This window comes from Ictidomys tridecemlineatus, chromosome 5 (genome assembly GCF_052094955.1).
Source record: "Ictidomys tridecemlineatus isolate mIctTri1 chromosome 5, mIctTri1.hap1, whole genome shotgun sequence".
NCBI classification, from domain to species: Eukaryota; Metazoa; Chordata; class Mammalia; order Rodentia; family Sciuridae; genus Ictidomys; species Ictidomys tridecemlineatus.
In genome coordinates, this window is record NC_135481.1 from 141,120,993 (window position 1) to 141,141,520 (window position 20,528).

The window sequence follows — 20,528 nt, forward strand, 5'->3', positions numbered from 1 at the left end:
TCGATAATCACAAATCCTCTTGTAACTCTTTCTAGTGACTACTAAGCAGGCATTTGCTTGCAGTCAGAATGCCATTGTTCTCCCTTGGCTGTGAAACAAACTTAACCCTTTCTGCCGTAAGTCTGTTGGGATGTCAGTAGGGATCCAATGTTTGGCTGGACTTATTTTTTGAGCTTTGGAAGCCTTTTTAATTTCTTCGTGTGATGACACACATTTGCGGCTCTAAGGCACAAATCTTGTGGTAGATGCTGGCATGAGCCCTGGAGGCCCTGATTATTTTCACAGATATCCCTGTGATCCAGTCTGCTTTGCTGTGAAGACATTCCTGGATACTGATGACTCAATACTTTCATTGCCAGCTGGTCACCCCAGGCTGAACCTTCATTCTGTCTTGCTTGGATCATTGCAGTAGCCACCTAACTAGTGTCTTCCCAGCACAGCAGCTGGAATGATCCTGTTAAAACACAAGTCAGATCAAGTCCATTTGGGAGCAATTTGATTTGGATGTGGTGCATTTAATTATGTTCCATAAGAGTTCTGTGTGTTAGAGGCTTGATCCCCAAGGTAGTGGCATTGGGAGGTGCTATGGACATTGAAGAGGTGGGCCCAATGGGACATCCCTTGGTTACTGGGGATGGCCCTCAGAAGAGATTACGGGTCCCCCCATTCTTGTTTTGCTCCAGAAATTCACTTGTTAATTTGGGAGAGAATCACTTCCTAAGTCACTTCCTAGATCTTCTTGGGGGACATGACAATTTAACCAACATTTGCTCCCACCATGACATGCTGCTCTATCTGGTCCTTACCAGAAGCTGAATGAATGGATCCACCTCATCTTGGACTTCAAACCTCCTAAACTGAGCTAAAAAGACCTCTTTACTTCACAAGTAGCCCTTGTCAGGTATCTTGTTATAGTGATGGAGAGTTCGCTAATACAGTACTACACCTGAGAAATGCCAAATTCTTCAGTGGCATTCAAGGCCCTGCGTGACCACCACCCTGCCCCTCTCCCCTTTATCCACTGGGCTGCAGCAACCCCAGACCTCTTGCTCGTCTACAATGCTCCAGACAGAGCCCAGCCCCATGGCATTGTATTTCCTTCCCTTTCTGCTGGGAACGTACTTCCTCTGATTTTCAAGTGGCTCACTTCCTCACTTACTTCTGATGTCTGTCAAATGCCATCTTATCAGAAAGCCCTGCCTGTGCCACCCATGTCAAACAGCAGCCCTCCCCCAACCCTTCCACAGCAGCTATTCACTGTCTCCTTCTGTGCACCCCCGCCCCCCGCCTCTTTTATTTCTCTCCAGGACACTGGTCAGTGCCTGCCATGTGATATGTTGACTCAGTTATTTGTGTATTGTCTCCTCCTCCCCTGGGATGTCAGCTATGTAGGACAGGACCTTGGCTTTGCTCACAGCAGTGTCCCCAGCTCCTAGTATAGCGCTTGACATGCAGGCAAGAGCTCTGGGTCTGGTTGTTGAATGGATGAGTAACAGCATCCAGTTGCCATCTGCAGATACTGACGTGACCGGAGCTAGTTACATGCAAGAGGTTGTGAACGTCAGGGAACTTCTCAGTTTGCTATGATATTTGGCGCGCTCCGCCTGGCAGCTTTCCCTGGTTCACCGGCTGCTGAGTGAACTTTTCCCAGCTGAAGGTGAGAGCTGAATACTCATCAGCAAGCGGGTGGAGACCGAAGCCTCAGAGGAAGAGGCGACACTGAGGCAGCCACACCTGCAACTCCTCAACCTAGAGGTGATGGTTCTCTACTACTGAGTGCCATTTGTCACATGAGTACTTTCTTGGTAGTGAGCAACATATTTTAATTTTCTCAGTTAATACACCTTTGAGATTTGGGGTACTTTGCCCTTGAATAAAAAGCTCCCCGTTTTACTGGGGATCCCAGGGAAGTTTTCAGAGAGTCTCACACAGATCCACATTTCGACTTTTGATTGACAGCAGGATTGCATCAGACTTTCAAGTTCCCACTGTGTATGTTCTTACTCCTTGGAGGGGAGATTTTATTATAATAATGGCAGGCTAAAGGTGCAAAGCCACTTTGGGTCACCTTGGCCTCTGCTGATCAATTCTAATTGGAACTTATTCTTACAGATTTTATGGTTGGGAGGGGGGGGCTTTGCTTCTAATTTTCCTGTCTCCCTGAGACCTGATATCTGGTCTGTGTTAAGGACACAAAAGTCCCTCCCTTCAGGGTAACTTGTCGCCTTCCTATCAGGAAGAATTTAGGGCCTGCATTTCTCCTGCAAATAACAGTTGTTGCTGAGGAATGTCACTGGGGCAGGGCCAGAGTGGCCTCAGGCAAACTGTCCTTTAAAAGAAAGCATGTGGGGGTCAGCACAGTGGGCCCAGTCCACACCTCCAACCTCCTGTTCCCACGGTTCATGTCTGTCTGCCTCCTGCCGTCAATATCTCTGTAAATAGTGGCCCTGGACTTGGGCCCAGTTGCTATGTTGGCTTCTGTGGCCAACAACACAATGACCCTTTTAGGGCAGAGGCCCTGCGGTGGTGAAAGGCTAACCGATGTGTTTTGTTCCTATGCTTGGATGTGCCCCAGGAGCACAACACGGGGAACCCTTAATCAGTAAAGCATGCCCCTGCCACCACCTGAGTCAGATTATAATTGTCAGCCCAGGACAGAAACTATTAAAAATATGCAAAAGGTCATTTTTTTCAATGATAAAGAAAATGTCACTTGCAATCAAATTTCATTACTTGGTTTTAAATCCAGCCGAGATAAAGACCCATCATAAAATCATGAAGCCTGAAGGACTTTCAGAGATCCTGTTGGCATGAGGATACTGAGGAAGGGCTGTTCTTTTAGTCGGACATATCCTGGACCTGCCCCAGACAGCTCTGTGACTTTGGACAAGACACTGAACCTCCCTGAGGTTTGATTTCTCATCTAGTCTGATGACTAATAATCCTGATGGATTACAGAGACCTAGCAGGATACTGTAAGTGAAAGGTTAGATATGGAGTGGGCATTCACCAGAAATAGATGTCCATCACTCACCTGGTCAGGCTCGCTCCTTATCTTGTTTGCCTGACAATGGTACAGTCTTGCTTAAAGGGAACAGGGCTCAGAGGCCTCATAATATCCCCTAATCCAGGCTGAAGCTTTGTCAGAGGAGAGCTATATGCAGGACCTTGGCAGGGGAGAGATACATGCAGGAAATTAGTACCTTTGGTTGCCCACCTCCAAAGAAAATAAGAAGCTGGATGGACCTCACCTAGATCTCCATAGTTCAGTGGGTTGTGTGGGCAACTGGCCACCTGCCAGTTCTTTCAAGCGCAACTCCAGTTTGAACTGAATACCTAGGCAGGGAAGTGAAGTGAGGGTGGCAGAAAGAAAGGGCTGGAAAGAAAACTCATGCTCTTTGGAGGGCTACAGGAACAAGAATAGCCTACGATTAGTGTTTCTTTCCAGACCTGTATTTTAAATTAGTCATAATTTATTGCTATTATGAGCCCTGAACTACACTTGCCCTGGGCTCTGCAAACATGGGAAATTAGCCAGGCCAGAAGAAGCAGTGTTCCAACAGTGCTAAGAAAAAGGGGCTCACTGGCTAAAGAGCAGTGGGAGGGTGTGAACCTGCCTTCTCCTGCATCCTGGCTACAAAAGACTTACCCTGGGCTGCAGCATATAGCACAGTAATGCAAATGATGGTGTGCCCAGTGTGCCAGGCTATGTGGTAAGGAAAATGGAGGGAGAAGGAAGGGGACTTTGGGACCCCAAGCATATTGGGCATTCAGCAATGTTGCTTGGTGAGGAAGAGGAACAGGAGGAGGACCAAGTTGGCACAGGTCTGATGTGGAATAAGCAGGCCTGGCTATGGGGGACAGATGCATCCTAAGAGGAATTTCACTGTTGAGTTTAAGTCCCAGAGGAATTCATGCATTCTAACTTGGTGCCATGGCTAAGCAGGTGTGGCAGACAAGCAGCCGTGGACAGCAGAAAGATACTAGAAGGCAGGTGTGCAGCAGTTCCTAGTTCCAGACGGGAAAGCTATTTGGAATGGCATAGGACAGACAAGGTCTGTCCTCAGGGGACTGAGGCAAGCAAGAGCTACACCTAGGGGTCATATTAGTACACATTTGTGTGTCTTGTAACAATGGGGACATGTTCTGAGAAAGGCATTCCTAAGCAATTTCATCACTGTGCAGACAGCACAGAGGGAGCTTCCTCAAACCTAGATGGTTAGCCTACTGTACCTCTGGGCTCTCTGATAGGATTTATTGCTCCAAGGCTGCAAACTTGTACGGAATGTTATGTACTCTGTAGTACAGGCTACTGTAACACATTGATATTTGTGTATCTAAACATAGGAAAGGTCCAGTAAACATGGAATTTTTTAGCTCCATTATAAAATCTTAGGGGACCATTGTTGTACATGCAGCCTACTATTGACTGAAACATCTTTGCATGACTGTGTTTAATGCCAGGAGCTTTCCATACATCATTTCAGCAGCTGGGTTCAGAACAGGCTTCCATTCCCATGAGAGCTGGAATATGAAGTGAGCAGGAAGTTGGGGCAGGAGCCAGTGTTTACACTAGGCAGTGAACTGCGGGTGTGAACAGGCAGCTGTGTGTGGAGGGTAACTGTTGGGGGTCCTGCTCATGCATGCAGACTGTAATATTGAGTCCAGTTCCTGCTCACCTGTGGGGCCAAGATCCCTGACCTCTTCTGCTCAATCAGAAGGGCCTGATCCTGATCTTATAGAGAATTGGCTTCAGAAACAGCAGCCAAGAAGACCTAGTAGAAGCAGGAGCTATATATAGTTGGAGTATAGTATAGTTGGAGAGGTGTCATAAGAGATAAGTCATAGAAATTTTAAATAAGGTGCAGATGGCTACTAGAAGAGCTATCACATGTTGGTACATGAGTGGTTACCAAATGAACTGTTAAACATGATTTGTTGGAGGAGAAGAGTAGGGGGAAGGACTTAAGGATGAGGCAGCCCCAGAAGGAGGTGAAACTTATGCTTTATAAGATTTTATCAGACCTCCAAGGAAGGAGTTGGGCATTCTGAGCTGGGAGATGCTGTAGAAAAGGCCTAAAGATGTAAGAGTCTGAGACTTCAGACCAGATTCTGATAAGTTTGTTGGGAACAGCTTTGAAGGATAAAGGGAAGGAATCTAATTCTGACCTTATAGGATTCCAGCAGCAGGACTCTCTATGGCATCCATAAGTTGCTGTGGCCCTAGTGTGAGGGAGGGTCAGAGACCAATGTGAAGGACTATAACACAGCTTCAAGAGTGAATCAGTCCTGCCTGAACCAGGAGGGGGAACAATGGAAATGGAGGTAGGAAAATGGATTGCATAGATTTATAAAAGTGAGAGTGGGTAAGACAGGAGAGAAATGGCCACAGAGACTGAATGAGTGTCAGGTGGTCACAATTACAAACAGAGGAGGAGGGAGTGATTGGAGGAAATGACAGATGAGATTCAAACAGGTGGATTTGAGGTACCAGCAGGCATCTAGATGTTTGTATCTCAAAGTGAGGTTATGATGAAAACATAGGACTAGATTGAATATTTTAAAATCCCCTTTATACAGTGTATCTGAGGAGAAGCCATTGGGAAGCCACTTCCTTGAGAAGAATACAGATGGTCAGCATGCAACACCCAAATGTGATGGGCAAAGGATGGAAAATGGGCAGAATAAAGGCTACCAAGGTTAAGAGAAGGCCACCTAGGGAAGGGTCCTTATCCATGTCACTTGGGTGTCACAGATGAGCTGCGGCTGTCAGCATTATTCTTCTTTTCATTGGGAGAGATGATCTTAGTGGGACAACAGGGGGTCCTGGTGGTGATTTAAGCAGTGGCCTGGGATGTTTCCACCTTGTATCATCAGAAAATGGTATGGTTCCCTCAAAGCAGGGACATCCCATGGAGGGATGGGAGAATGTATGCCAGAGATCCTATGTGAGGATTTGGCCCAACAGACCAGGCTGTAGTCTTGGAGCAGTGACTGGTGACTCTGTACAATGCAGTGTCCCATCCTGTCCGATATACATACCCCCCCCCCCAACAGGCCTTGCTCTTGAGTCAGGAGCTGCAGCAGGAAGCCGCCATCCTGTGACATTGCTCTGCTTCTGCGGGAATCTGAATTTCATAGCCCAGGTTTAATTCATTCCCCTACAGTCTCCTGGCAGCCGGACCTCAAGCCTGGCAAATAAATCAGGGAAAGTGAAGCGAGAGGGAGGACCAGCATTGTTCAGGCCACCTGGAGGGGCACCCCATCTCACCTGTGCATGGATGATACAGCAGGGAAACTGCAGTGGGGCAGAGTGTAGGGACCTTATGCTGCCAGTGCTGGGTGACACTGGAGCCCTATTGTTGTGGTAGTATGTCTGCAGCCTCTGAGGCTGCTGTCATCACCCTCTTTATTGATGCTGGGCCTGAGACAAGGCACTGTGGGGCGACTTTTTTTTTTTACCCCCAGGAGGCTAATTTTAGAGTGCTCCAGCTGAAGTGCTGCTGTGAACCATATATCTTAACTAGGCACTTGTGCGTCACTAATGAGGCAGGTGCATGCATCCGGAGGAAGATCCTGTTCCTGATGGTGGTGTGTGGGGGCTGCCTGGTCACTGCCTTGGCTCTGCCAGGGTGGTTGCTCACTGCATCTGGTTTGTGCAGGCAGAAGCTGTATCTCTTAAGTGTGAGATTTGGGGTGTGCTGGAGTCAGCCTGCTGCACCCTTGAATCTTGGTTCTGTCACTACCAGCTCTGTGACCTTGGGCAAACTGAATACTTGACCTCATTTTCAAAGCCTGAGCTTACTCATCTGTTAACTTAGGAAAATGAGAGCAGTGACTTCATGGAAATCATGGGAGACTCTCAGATCCTATAAAGGCAAAGTGTGTAGCTCTTCAGTGTTACATGTTCAGGACACATTGTTCCTTCTTCCCCTTTCCCCAGCGACCCCTTTACATTCATCACTGCCATGGCCAGGCTTTGCCCCAGGAGCAGATGAGCTGGTGCCAAGATGTAATGCTTCCCCTGAAGTGCTCCTGACATGACCGGAGACTTGAGCCGAGTCTTGAGAGAGGCAGTTTGCTGGGCAGAGATTCAAGGGTGGGTGGGATGACTTTTCCAACTCTACTCTTGTGACCCATCTGACAACTTCCACATTTTACCTGGGGGCAGTCTTTCATGAGCAGGGAAGAAAGGGAGGTGCTTGTTCCTTTTGGTGAGGTCAAGCTAACTTCTGTCTGGGTCAGCTCAGAGCCTGCCTCTGACTTGCAGGAGCAGCCAGTCCTGATGCTTGCAGGGTACTTCCACTGCTCCAGGTCCTTGTTGACCATAAGGTACCTCATAGGGGAGACGTAAGGGTTTCTGGGTTATGCTTCCCTGGTGCAGAAGAGAAGGGAATCATAGAGGTTTTGACATTGAGGACTACGTCCTTTCCTTGTCCCCAAGCCCAGATCACAGAAACCATGTGGGAGAAAAGACATGGATTCAGGGTCACTGAAGGACGTGCTTCCCAAGAGTTGCTGTTTGCCATTATTTTCATCTGGATGTGTCTCATCTACAAGGTGGGAACAGACTTTCCCAATATGTTTTATTTTAATTTTTATCATTGGTACTAGAGCTGGAACTCTGGGATACTCTATCACTGAGCTACATCTTCAGCCCTTTTTATTTTTGAGGCAAGGTGTCCCTAAGGTTCCCAGGTTGGCCTTGACTTGCTATCTTCTGGCCTCAGCCTCCCAAGTGACTGAATTACAGGTGTTTGCCACAGTGCTCAGCTTTCCTAACTCTTATGTGTTCAGGGTGTGAGCTTCTCTCTGTTTACATTAAGGTTTTCACCAAGTAGGCAAACGATTATCTTCACACAGTGTGTGTGTGTGTGTGTGTGTGTGTGTGTGTGTGTGTGTATACATATGCATATGGTTATGCACCATATAATAGTGTTTTGGTCATTGATGGGCCATGTGTATGACAGTGGTCACGCAGGACTACTCTTTCACTTAGTGGTATTGTAGCTATCATAATTTATGTCAGTACACTCTAGGATTCACATTAACAATGCCTTTATCAGAATGTGTACCCGATGAGAGAGAATGGGGGGAGAGAGAATTTTTCTCCCCATAGCATGTACTTTGTTGTGTCCCAAAGCTCTGGTTTGAAGCAATGTTGAAATCTGTCAAGTCAGTTAATTAACAATCTTATCTCAGCAGATTTATTTGGCAGAAACACCAAATTCCTGAATCCATGTGGGCTGGCCCTCATGACCCTTGCCCTGAGAAAGTGAAAAAAAAAAAAAAAAAAAAAAACCTGTCACAGGTTTGTGGGAGCTACCTAGCATTTAAAATGACTCAAATTTTATTTTTATTTTTCAAGCCTTTATAGTGAGCATCGTTGACTCCCATTGTATTGTCGTGGGGTTGGACATAGGGTTGGATTGATTATGTGAGTCAAGAGGATGGAGAACTCGAAGGAGGAGATGGCCCAGCTCACTGAGCACCCAGCACTACCCTGCATGAGGAAGCTGACCCTGATAGGCCCGTGACTGTGCTGGGAGCCTACCAACCTGGTCCTCTGCAACATCAGTGCTCAGAAGAGACCTGTGTCCACATCTTATCAATGTGGATAACAGCTTAGAATTAGCCACACTAGGAAATAGTATAGTATATATTCCAAAATTACACATTCTTTCAAGATTCCTGAGAAATGTTTTAATCACTTCATTACTTCTGTTGACAAAGAAATGATTTTAATGGTAATAAAAAGACCTGGCTCCACTGTTGTGTGATCGCATGTAAATTATATATTCTCTCCAAAACCCAGCCCCGGACTGTTAAGGGGATGCAAATAATTGTACCTGCCTCAGAGGATTATGGTAGGATTAAGTGAGGTAACGTGAGTTTTCCCAGACATGTAGCTAGTACTCGTTGTGTGGCAGCCACTGTTCCTGTCACCCCCAGTATGATTGTACCTGCTGTCACCACTGCATCTTCACATTTGCAGATGACCAAGCTTAGTCCAGCTGGAGACCTGTCTTCAAGGTTTGGTCTTCATTCATTCGAGATGTATTGAGTCCCACAAAAATGAATGAGAGGGCAGGCATGGTAGTGTGCACACCTGTAGTCCCAGTAGTGCAGGAGGATCGCAAGCTCAAAGCCAACCTCAGCAACTTAGCGAGACCCTATCTCAAAATAAAATATAAAAAAGTAGGGGGACGGTGCTGAGGATATGATTCAGTGCTTAAGTGCCCCTGGGTTCAATCCCTGGTACCAAAAAAGACAAAAAAGAAAAGAAATAGGGAGAGAGAGAGAGAAAGAAAGAAAAAAAAAGAAAGAGACATATCCCTGCCCTCAAGAAGGTTCCACTGTGGTCGAGAGATGTCCTTATACGCTCCTCACAGTATTTTCTATACATGACTGTAGGAAGCCGGCACTGGGGGCACGGGGAACCCAGAGGAAGGGACTCTGAAGGGAGCCATGGCAGATCAGGCAAGGAGTGCCAGAGTCTCCTCTCCCTGCACCCAGCCTAATGCAGCAACATCCCTGAGTTTCAGAAAGTAAAGGCCAAAGCCAATTTGTAATCAGAACTTCACACCTGCGAGAAGTGGCAGAAAAGCAAAGCCACTACCTTTTATTCCTTTGAGGCTAAATGCATCCAAAAAGCGTAGAGATGAGTCAGGCAATCCTGTTTGGAATTGAAGTTCTCAACGCTCACATAAAATCTTGATGAACCTGTTGAGAGGAGGAAAAAAAATGGTGATAATAGGCAAGGGACACTGAAAAATTCCTGACTTTTAAAGGACAAGATTTTAGGTAAGGAGGCTGGGTATTTAGAGTTGATTTCCTCCCCCCCCCAATCATTTTTAGCCTCCAGCTGCATAACTTTTCTTACTGACTGAGGTGCAGCATGTAGACCAGACTGGTTGTTTTGGGGAATTAAACAATTGGTATCCTTCTATAAGAGTTGGAGTACTTTAAGACCCACGTGAGTGCTTATAGTCTTAATAAGACTTGCTTAGCACTACCTTAGAGAGACCAGGTAATAATCACCAATAAAATCATTAAGGAAATCTATGACCCTCTGAAGCATGGCAAGTGGTGGGCTGAGTAAGAGACTCTTATAGGAGGGATACTTTCCTCAAAATGCATTATCATTATTGCAAAGTGCTGTGAGAAATGACACAGGACTAAGCAAATTTGTTCTTTTGTTTATGAATTCATCCATCAAGTATATACTCATCTCTTCTCTCTCTGAACTGGATCTCTTGCCCTCTCAGGCACAGCAGACCTGCATACATACAGCTAAAAGATGCTTTGATGAATGGTATACTAGGTGCATGAAAAATGTTTATAGAATGAGAGAAGCTCACTGTGCATGCTGTATTAGGGAGTGCTTCTTCAAAACAGTAGGTGACAGCTCAGCCAGGGCTTCAATCCCTCATTGACAGGAGGTTGTCAAGGAAGAAATGACAGGGGCAGTGGGAAACACTCAGTGCCATTCCATAGGAGGGGGAGCGTGGGGCTCTGGGTCATGAGTGGAGTCCACAGAGGATCTGATTCCAGGGCACAACCAGAGCCATGGTGCCAGAGGTGTGGGTCCTGATTCTAGCAAGCCTACTCATTTTATAGGAGGAAACTCAGAGAAGTGAAGGGCCTTGCCCAAATTCACATAGCTCCAGGGGAGTGTCAGAACCTGAACTTGGGGCTTGGCAGCTTCATGTGTGACATGGGAGATGAGGTGCTCAGTGTGCTGAAACACCTCAAGGGTTCCTCTTCTTCCACCAAATTCACCAGCTTAAACCAAATTCACCTTTACAGAACATACAAGTTGGTCTCAGGATTCCTTTGGCAGAGCCTGTCTTTTCTGCTTACATCTGGGTGGTGATTTGGTAATGGAAGCAACTGAGAAGTTATGAGGAATAAGACTTCCCCACACCCTGATTCCCACCCTCAGGACTTAGTTTTCTTGGAAATTGAGCCTCAGGTCTAGTGGGAAGTATAGAAATATTACACTATGCAACTTGCTCTTATTCCAAGTTCAGACCTTTTTTGGAATACATGATGATCTTTTTTAAAGTGAAATTAATGCTGCTGTATCCAAGCATTTGTTTGTGTGAAGTGTTGTCTGTTTAATCCTCTGCCCACCTGTCTAGCATACATGGTTATGGTGCCTTATATATGCCAGGTCCTTCTCCCAGTTTTGAGGATATAGCTCTCAAGAAGCCCAGCTAAAATCTCACAGTGCTGCCGAGAGTGGTGGTGCACATTTGTAATCCCAGTAGCTGAGGAGACTGAGGCAGGAGGATCATAAGTTCAAAGCCAGCCTCAGCAACTTAGCAAGGCCCTAAGCAACTCAGGGAGACACTATCTCTAAATAAAATACAGAAAAGGGCTGGAGATGTTGCTCAGTAGTTAGGTACCCCTGGTTTCAATCCCCAGTACAAAACCAAACCAAAACAAAAACCTCCCTAGTGTAAGAGAACTCTCCCATCAACAAACATAATAATATAACACATAGTAATAAATAAATGTTGTATATAAGCAAAACAGGATTAGAGGCTTAAGAATAGGGGAGAATTAAGTGCTATTTTATAAAAGTAGTTCAGGGAAGGCCTCTCTGAGGAAGTAACACTTGAATCTAAATGAAGTAAAAACATCAGGAACATCAGGAATCCCACAAATGCAAAGACTTTCCCATTCATCCACCCATCTACCTACTCATCTACCCACTCTTCTGTCCACCTCTTTAACCATCCTCTACCCATCTACCCATCCATCCCTCCACCCACCCACCCATCCATCCCTCCATCCATCCATCCATCCATCCATCCATCCATCCATCCATCCATCCCTCCCTCCCTCCCTCCCTCCCTCCATCCATCCATCCATCCATCCATCCATCCATCCATCCATCATCCTTCCACCCTCCTTTCTTACTACTTCATTGTTCTGCGGCACTGGCTCCCCATGGGTTAGATGTCTTACAACTTCTAAAAGAGAATGATTAGCATGCCTTTACAGCAGGTTTTTCTTTTGCATTGTTTTGCTTATAAAATCATTTCTTTTTTGTTGTAAAAGTAATCTTTGGTGTTTTGTGTTACAAGTGTAACTTTTTCTCTTACAAGACATTTTTAAACTCTGGAAGCACTTGAGGATATGGCTCGAAGGCCAGTCTCTCCTGGATCTTAGGCTCTCATTTTAAGGCCACAGATGATATGTCAGGGCTCTCCTGAGGAATATATGAGGGAAAACTGCAGGCACTCAGTGAATACTTATTGCAAATATTGCCACTACTCCTACTGGCAGACATCATCAGTGGTAGCCAGCAATGGTTTTTAGGGACAGTGCTAGACTCTGGACCAGGCATTTTAGTTCTTGCTTTAACATTTTATGTAGATCTTCCAGGAGATCTATCCTGTTCCACCTCACCTTGAGATAAACCCACTGTCACTTTTACTCTTTGCCCGACCCTCCTCATAGCTGCCTCTTGCAACGGTTTAGTGTTCAACTGGGATGACTTGAGATTCTTTGCAGCCAGCAGAGGAAGAAAGGCGTTTGTAAAATTAGCCTTACCTTGCTGACGGCGTGTGATTCATCGCAGTAAGAGCTAATATTTCCCAAGGGCCCTTTAGCAGCAGAGAGCGTTCAAGGAGTGGTGCAGAGGTTTCTAAGTTACTTAACAGATTTTATGAACTGCTAATTACCTCATAAAGACATTTTATTGAGCGAGGATGATCTGTTATTGGCACTGACTGTTTACATGTCTCAGTCCTGTCGCCTGTTTCTCCTGCTCTATGTCAGGGCATCCCCGAAAGCCCTGCTCTGTGGGAGGCAAGGAGGCTTCACCAGTGCAAGCCAGTGTCCACTGCAGGCCACCAAGTATAAGGACAGGACTCTGGTTCTGCACTCATTGACTTCTTGAAGTCCTATCTCTAGGAAAGTCAAGGAGAAGGACAGAAGCCTGGAATATGACTTCTTAGTTTGATCAGCTTCCATAAATTGGCAACAGACAAGAACCTGGGATAGTAGGGTAGGGAGGAGAGGCACTAAGTCATAGTTACTTAGACATAAGAAGTTCTAGTGTGCTGTTGCATAGCAGGGTGACTGTGGGTAAATTATTGTACTCTCTACTTCAAAAAGCTAGAAGAAAAGGGTTCCAGTGGTCTTTACTGTGAAGAGGATAAGTGTTTGAGGAGATGGATATGTTTAACTTGATTTAAACATTACACAGTTTATGCCTATATCAGAATACCACGTGGTATCCCATAAAATTTTTTTAGAAGACACATGAAGAAAGAGAAATTTGCAGAGGAGGCAGGCAAAGTTGTTATGGTTGTTGTTAAGCAGGAAAAGATGGATTCTGAGAAAACAGACAATACGCTGGGGTGGCGGGGCAGCACTCCCCATGTGTCTGGAGTGGATTATGAACCAGATGGTGAGCTTTGCTAGAAGATTTCTGGGTGTTGTCATGAGCTGTCTAATTCAAACAAAGCCAAATAAATGAATTGCATTCTGATAGGGTGTCAAGTAGATGCCCAAGATGTCATTTCCTAGAGATTGGTAGTGAATTTTCCTATAATATCTTTATAAGCTTACTAAACAAACAGCATACTGTTTCAATTTTTAGAGAGATAAGTTGTATGTTAGATGAAGGCTGAGGCCTTTACCACGTCCCATATAATCAATCCTCAGATCAACTATATGAAGAGGTGGTATTCCTACTTTTCCTGTATTGTGGATGAGCATCTTGAAGCTCAGAGATTAAGCAAGTTGCCCAAGGCTACACAGCCAACAACAGCACAGCAGGAGTCTCACCCCAGTATTTCCTGTCTCCCTCACTCATACCCTTGACCATGGCACCAGGCTATCTCACAGGTGCTGCTATAGCTACAGAATTTGCCCCTGATATATCACTAATGGATGGACATTGGTCTGGAAAGAACTCCGGCATGGCCTTCTCTTTGCCTTATAGGAATAATATTTTTATCCATGACCCAAATAAGAAAGACACACTGAACCACTTCAGTGAAGTAATTGGTACATATCACACAGAGATTGGCATAAACTGTGAGCACCATTGTCAAATGCATGCTTCTGTAGCTTGATTTGGGTTCTAGCTTTCAGATAGGATGCACGGGTGTGAGAGGAAGGTTCAGGAGGACAGTTCAGGACAAGGGCGTGGATGGTTAAGAGCCTACACCAGCTTCGCTGATGGGAATGTTCTACTCAATATGCACAAACCCTCTGCTTGAGACTCTTGTCCAGAATTCCCGCCAAAGATTAGCAGTGGGCAGAAGAACATTCATCCTGTCAATCTGCTTCTCTTTATAGCAGTATGTCTGAGTGCATGGAGGAAAGGAAGACCAGCATCTCCTAGGGAGGGAGAGAGGGAGGCACATGGAGAGGAAAGAAGTTGGCTAATTATTTGCTTTTCAGGTGAGGTTGGTGCCAGGATAGCTGGATACCTTCTTGGAATTTCAGTAATTTCCCTAAAGTTCTCAGCCACAGGACAATCAGGTCCTAACAAGAATCAGGCTTCAGGAGCCCATGGCATCCTTGGGGATCCAGAGTGTTGACATGTGACCCTGCAACCTGACCTTGGTGTGCTGGCCCCAGGGCAGGGCATGTTCCTAACTATTGACACAGCCCCTCACCTGTACTCCACTCAGCAGATATTATTCAATAAATAGCATTGAAGGCTGTCAGCACCAGAGAATGTTCTAGACCCTGGGGACAAGTTTTGAATAAAATAAAAACAGAAGAAGAGAGTACAGAAATGAAAGATGCAAATACCAGTCCTTAAAAGTCATAGTCATTCTAATCCAGAAAGAATATTATCTGGACATTGGACCAAAGGCAATAGTCCACCAGCCTGAATATGCATTTTTTTTTTAGCCGAAAGATCAAGACATAGGTTTATTTTTTTAATGTAAAAAAGTAGATTTTATTCCACAATGAAATCACTGCTTCTTATTTTCCTGGAGAAGATACTGCACTTAGGGCTTTTTCCATACCTTCTGAAGCCAAAGAATGTGCCAGAAGTTTGGCATTCCCAAGAATTATTGTAGGATCTGGAAATGAGTACGTTTTTTGTTTGTTTGGTTGGTTGGTTTTTGCTGGCGTATCATCAATCAGGAGGTCTTTTTGTGCTTGATGGTCTTGTTTCAGAAGTAGGGTGTGTGTGTGTGTGTGTGTGTGTGTGTGTGTGTGTGTGTGTGTGTGTTTGTTTTCATGTTCCAAAATCAGAAAAACCTGACCCATGGTCTCACAACCCTCAGAACTGCCAGTTGATTAGAAAAATACCCCGCTTCCTCCAGGCCCCAGAGGGCATACATTTAAGTAAATACTTTAATTAAATTGCATCCTGTTGCCAAGTCATTTCTTAAACAAGAGGCGGTAAATGGAATCTCTTCTGGGAAAGTGATGCTGTACTCGGCCGAATGGCTTTCTTCAGGGAGGAAAATGTTTATTTGAGAACCCTATTGTAGTTACATGCCAGGTCTGTGACTCTGGGGAAAAGAAAGGAAGCTTGTTCACTTCCAGAGGATGCCAAATTTAGGATTTGTCCCTGGCGATGTGGGAACAGCAGTCGTGGATTGTTCTGTCTTCCCGCCAGGCCCTTTGCCGAGGTAGGCACCAGTGGTCCCTTTGCTCTGGAGATTAAAGATATTTGCATTGAAGCAAAGTAGGGATTATTCCCAGGCATAGTAGGTGTCCTATATAAACGCCCCACTTCACATCTTTTCCCTGCTAAAGCCTAGTCATTGCCTGGGCAGGAACCCATGAGAACGTTTGTTTTGGAAGTGTTTATATTTTCTCATAAAAGAATACGCACTCCCTGAAGAAGATTTGGAAATACAATAAAGACTTAGAAGGAAAATAAGAATAAGCCATTTTCCCACAACCCAGGATAAAGTACATTTTTGTCTGTTCCCCTGCCCCCAAACACATATATGTAGTTTAACTGATACTGTGTAAATGAAGTATTTCATAGGATTTTGTTAAAAGGAAAGGTGAATGGCCGCTGGACCCAAGACCTGGGTTGCTATTCTAGCAGGAGCCTGCTCACTTGCCTTTATAAATTGTAACAGAATCCCTCCAACTTGTGTCATGAAATGTAAAAGATGTATAATTCAATCAGACACCTTCTCAGCTCCGGTGACGAATGCATGAACTAGAAGGCCCAAGGTCCATTACCTCCGAGCAGTTGAGAATTACACGCCTCCCCTCACCCCTGGCCCAGTCATACCTCCTAAGTTGCATTTTTACTCTAATAAAATGTTCTTGGCTGCATTTTTGTAATAGTAATAGGATTCTCAAAGGGATTGAGCATTTATCTTAAACACAGCCTCTGCGCGGCCCCCACCAGCATGGCAAAGTTTGCTTTAATGATGTTGCTTTGAATAATTGAATGCCTTCCTCCTGTTGATTCTTTCTGTGTGTTTTATTTCACAGAATACCCCAAAGGCTTAGTTGGTTTCCAAAAGCTGCATGTTAGAAACAGTTGGATCATTTTTTTTTTCCTTCCATGGATTTGAGATTTATGAATTGCTGCTTTTCTTAGACAAATGCCAGGGGAAGACCTTTGCAAAATACAAAATTTCATCTTGGGAATCACAGTGGACAGTTTCTCACCCTCTGAAGAGCTTGTGGCAGAGGTCCCACAATGGGGAGGAATGGCAGTGGGATTGGCAGAGAGCTGTCTGATTATCTGCCAGAGCCACAGTCAATAACACTGTCCCTACCATCCCACCTAAAATGTAACACTCAGCATCATTACTGCCGACTAAACCAAGGAAACCTGATATGAACTTTTGCTAGATTGAGTCCACCTATGCAATAGGAGACTTGGGAAATTTTAGATCTAAAAGAGTCTTCCAGATTTTCTTTTCTCAGGTCTTGGATTTACAAATGAGGAAACTGAGGCTCTGTGAGGATTAAGCAGCATGCACTAGGCCATACCCACTACAGCAAAGGGGAGATTGGAGCAGACTTCCCCTGAAGCCCAAACCACACGCACGCCCTGGTATCTCTGGCACTTCCATGCCCGGGATACAAGCTGGGTCCAAACAGTATCATAGAAACTGGAAACTGCATTAACTCAGCCGTCAGATGACTTGAAAAGCAAATGCCAAACCTGAGGAGCTCCCACTTAGCTTAACTGGAAGGACCACATAGCAGACTTATCTCAGGGAACACTGCATCCCAACAGCCAATCATCCATGTTTTGTGTACCTCCTTTAGACCAGGAGAGAGGGAGGGCAGGAGGGCAGGAGGGGAGGAGGGCAATCCCTCAGTGGTGTGAACGTGTGCTCCACTTCTAAAGAAATGTTCTGCGCTCATTTTGGGTATCTTTCTGGGCTTCATTTAGCAGTGCCAGGGCCCTAAAGGAAAACCAGGGCAAAGAAAGAAAAGACAAAGGATAAAGGATAGAGCCTTGAATGAGAAAAAAATTCAAGGAGCTAAACAGGAGGAAGAGGTTTTTTTTTTTTTTTCCAAAGAGATGACTCAGTGGAGAAATAATAGCAGTATAAAAAGAATTTGAAAAGCAGGAGGAGAAAGAAAGAGTGTTAATTATGTTAACCTTTGAGAAGTTGTTCAGCGCACAGCAGGAACAGGAGCCTGTTTTGTTTGGTTGAAACCATCCATCTGACAGTAACACTTCCTGCAATTCCAAATCAGGGGGCTGAGTGGCTGCTCAATTGTTCTGCTAATGAACCCTCCTGCTCTTGGTGGCTGCAAGGGAAGGGGGGCTTATTTCATGGATACCTCACCATGCCTCTTGAAATGTCATTGTTCCTCATATGGACATGTGGGCCGTCTGAGGGCCAGGCCTTGGTCTCAGCCACCTTCATTCCTGGGGAGGCCTTGGTCTGTGGTAAGAGCTTCAGTCTCTATAGCAAGATCCAGGAGGTTCAGCACAGCCTCTGCCACTTACTTATGTTATGCTGCTGGCCAATTAAGTAGTGGATTTTCTGAGTCCCATCTGATCACCTGCACGTAGGATGTCAGTTACGTCTACTCAGAGGACTGTCATTAGGGCACAGTGACTGGGCCAGCGATGGACATCATGGTTGGTAATGGTGACATTCAGTCTTGTCCTCACTCTTAGGATGTTAGTTTTCATTTTGGGTCACCTGCTCTCTGAAGGAGCATCTTTGCCCCAGACTAAAGAATCCAGCGTTCCCTAAGAGAAGGACTAGTGTTAAACTGTGTTCTTTATTGTCTCAAACCCAGAGGGCCACAATGTGTGCTGGCATGTGATGAGGGGAGAAGAGGGCGTGCACAGGGGACTAGGGAGAGGAGGACAACTGTATCCTCCCCAGAAGCATCTGAGAGTGTCCCCCTTGAAAAGGCAGAAGCCTAGAAGTCCTACAGGAAGAGGAGGGCTCCACTGTGATGCTCCAGGGAAGGAAAGCTGTCTTTTCAAGTCTCAGGCTGTGCTTTGCTTTGGTGCCCTGGAGTAAGTGCAGGAGTGGTTGGGTGTGTACAGTCAGATTGAAGCCAGAAGGGAGGGATTTTGTTTGGATATGGCGGTGGATTTTCAGATTTTGCTATATGTGCAGTGGGTGAACTATTGAAAGCTTCTGGTTAGTGGAGATGCTCTGGGTTTTGGCAGAAGGCTCTCTCTGGCTGCTTCACTGAGTGGGTGGGGGGGGTCAGAGTGGAAGCAGCTGCAGGTGGGAGCCTCTGGGAAGGCTGTGGCAGCACTGCTGGCAAGCTGTCAGGAGGAAGTGGACCAAGTCCGAGAGGCAGGGAGGGGCAGCTTCAAGGAACAGGAGTAGTACTAAAATGATTTGGATCTAGATGGATTGGGCTCATAACGGGTAGGGAAAAGAGGATGATTTCTCTGAGATCTTGGGTTTGTGGCATGGTGGCCTGTGATAGGAAGTCAGGATGGGGAAAGTGGAAAATCAGAGAAAACAGGCCGTGTTTGAGTATTTTGATTTTTGAGGTGTTTGGGGAATGTCAGTATATTCCGCAGATGCTGTGGGCTGTGGGTTTGGAACACAGAAGACAGATCAGAGAACAATGTACAAGAAGTTTCATAATATTGTGTTTGTATAGCATTTTTAGAATGTGCCAAAGAATCTCATATATATATATATATTGAGTTAGTCAGCTTTTTGTCACTGTGACTAAAATCCCTGGCAAGAACAGCTTAGAAGAGGAAAAGTTTATTTTGGCTCCCTGCGTCAGAGGTTCAGGCCTGGGTTGCTGCTGTCTGCATTGCTGTGGGCTGAGGCGAGGTGGAGCCTCAGGGCAAAAGGGCAGTGGCCGCAGAGGAAAGCTACTCAGCTCATGGCAGCCCAGAAGATGACAGTGAGTGAGGCTCTAGGGACAAATATAAACCCCAAGAGCAGACCCCCAGTGACCTACTTCCTCCTAGCCATGCCCCATCTGCCTATAGTTACCACCTTCTCAAATTAATCCATCAGATTATTGTTATGGCCTCATAATCTAATCATCTCACCTGTGAACATAGCTACATTGTCTTCAACATGGGGAAATGGAAGAGACCAGGCATCATAGATGGCCTGAGGAACTGGAGACATGGGACTGCCAGTGACTGGGGACATTCATGCGCTTGTGTTTGTACCCCATTAAGTTTGAGATGCCTCCAGGACATTCAAATAGGGGTGCTGAGTGGGGATAGAAATCAGGAGAAATGTCGGTTTGGGAGTCACTGGCGTAGAGATATCTCAAAACTGAAGTTGACTGAGATGGCCGGGGAGCAGGTGTAGATGAAATAAAAAGGGAGCTTGTAGCAATCCCTTGCTGAGCCATCAAAAGGGGAGGTCTATGCCTGGACATTGGAGGGTGGAGATAGGGAGGCAGGAACACTGAAAGGGAGCAGCAGAGGAGAGAATTTCCAAGAGGAGGAGGGGTCATCTGGTCCAAAGTAGAAGATGGGTCAGGGTCAGTGGCCATCATAGTCGTCTACTGCCACATCAAAAAAACCTTGTCAGAGGTATCACATGAGAAAAGGACCAACATTAGTAACACCTCCTTTATCAATTATGCTCCTGCTATCATGTATTTGTTTCCGTGTGTCGGGTGATCAATGTCCACCCCCTCTTGTTATCCTCACTACAGTGCTTTGAGTTCACCTCACTCTACAGCCTAGGGAACTGACGTTTGGAGAGAGGCGATGGCTTGTCCACGGTCAGAGCAGGTCATGGCTCCCAAGGCCAGGATGGTTCAAGGAGAGCATTCACTCCAGAACTGGCCACACAGGCTCCTGCCTTCTGGTTCTCCAGGTGGTATCTGAAATTATCTAACAATATAAAAACAGGTCGTCGGTGATGACTGCAATAAAAATCCCATTATGCTGAATCTGTCGTCAGCAGTGGTGCAGAGTTTGCAAACGGTACCAGCTGGAAATGTAACTCCTTCCTTTTGCTTTTTTATTTGTCCAAATTATGTTTAGTAAAAAGTACTTGTTGCATGGCCCAAAGGGATGTAGAAAACCTGATCTATAGGGCTAGGGTTATGGCTCAACGGGTAGAGTGCTCACCTAGCATGTATGAGGCACT

The 20,528-nt window shown here is 45.6% G+C and overlaps 1 protein-coding gene and 1 long non-coding RNA gene across 5 annotated transcripts in view; both read left to right on the forward strand.

The window, feature by feature from the left end:
- The window catches only part of Slco3a1 (solute carrier organic anion transporter family member 3A1), a 381,072-nt gene that overhangs the window by 155,695 nt on the left and 204,849 nt on the right, over positions 1-20,528 (forward strand). The window lies entirely within an intron of this gene.
- LOC144378016 (uncharacterized) lies at positions 2,022-8,769 on the forward strand. The gene is made up of 2 exons (XR_013439446.1): positions 2,022-7,560; positions 8,369-8,769. It is a non-coding gene; the product is annotated as an uncharacterized LOC144378016 (long non-coding RNA).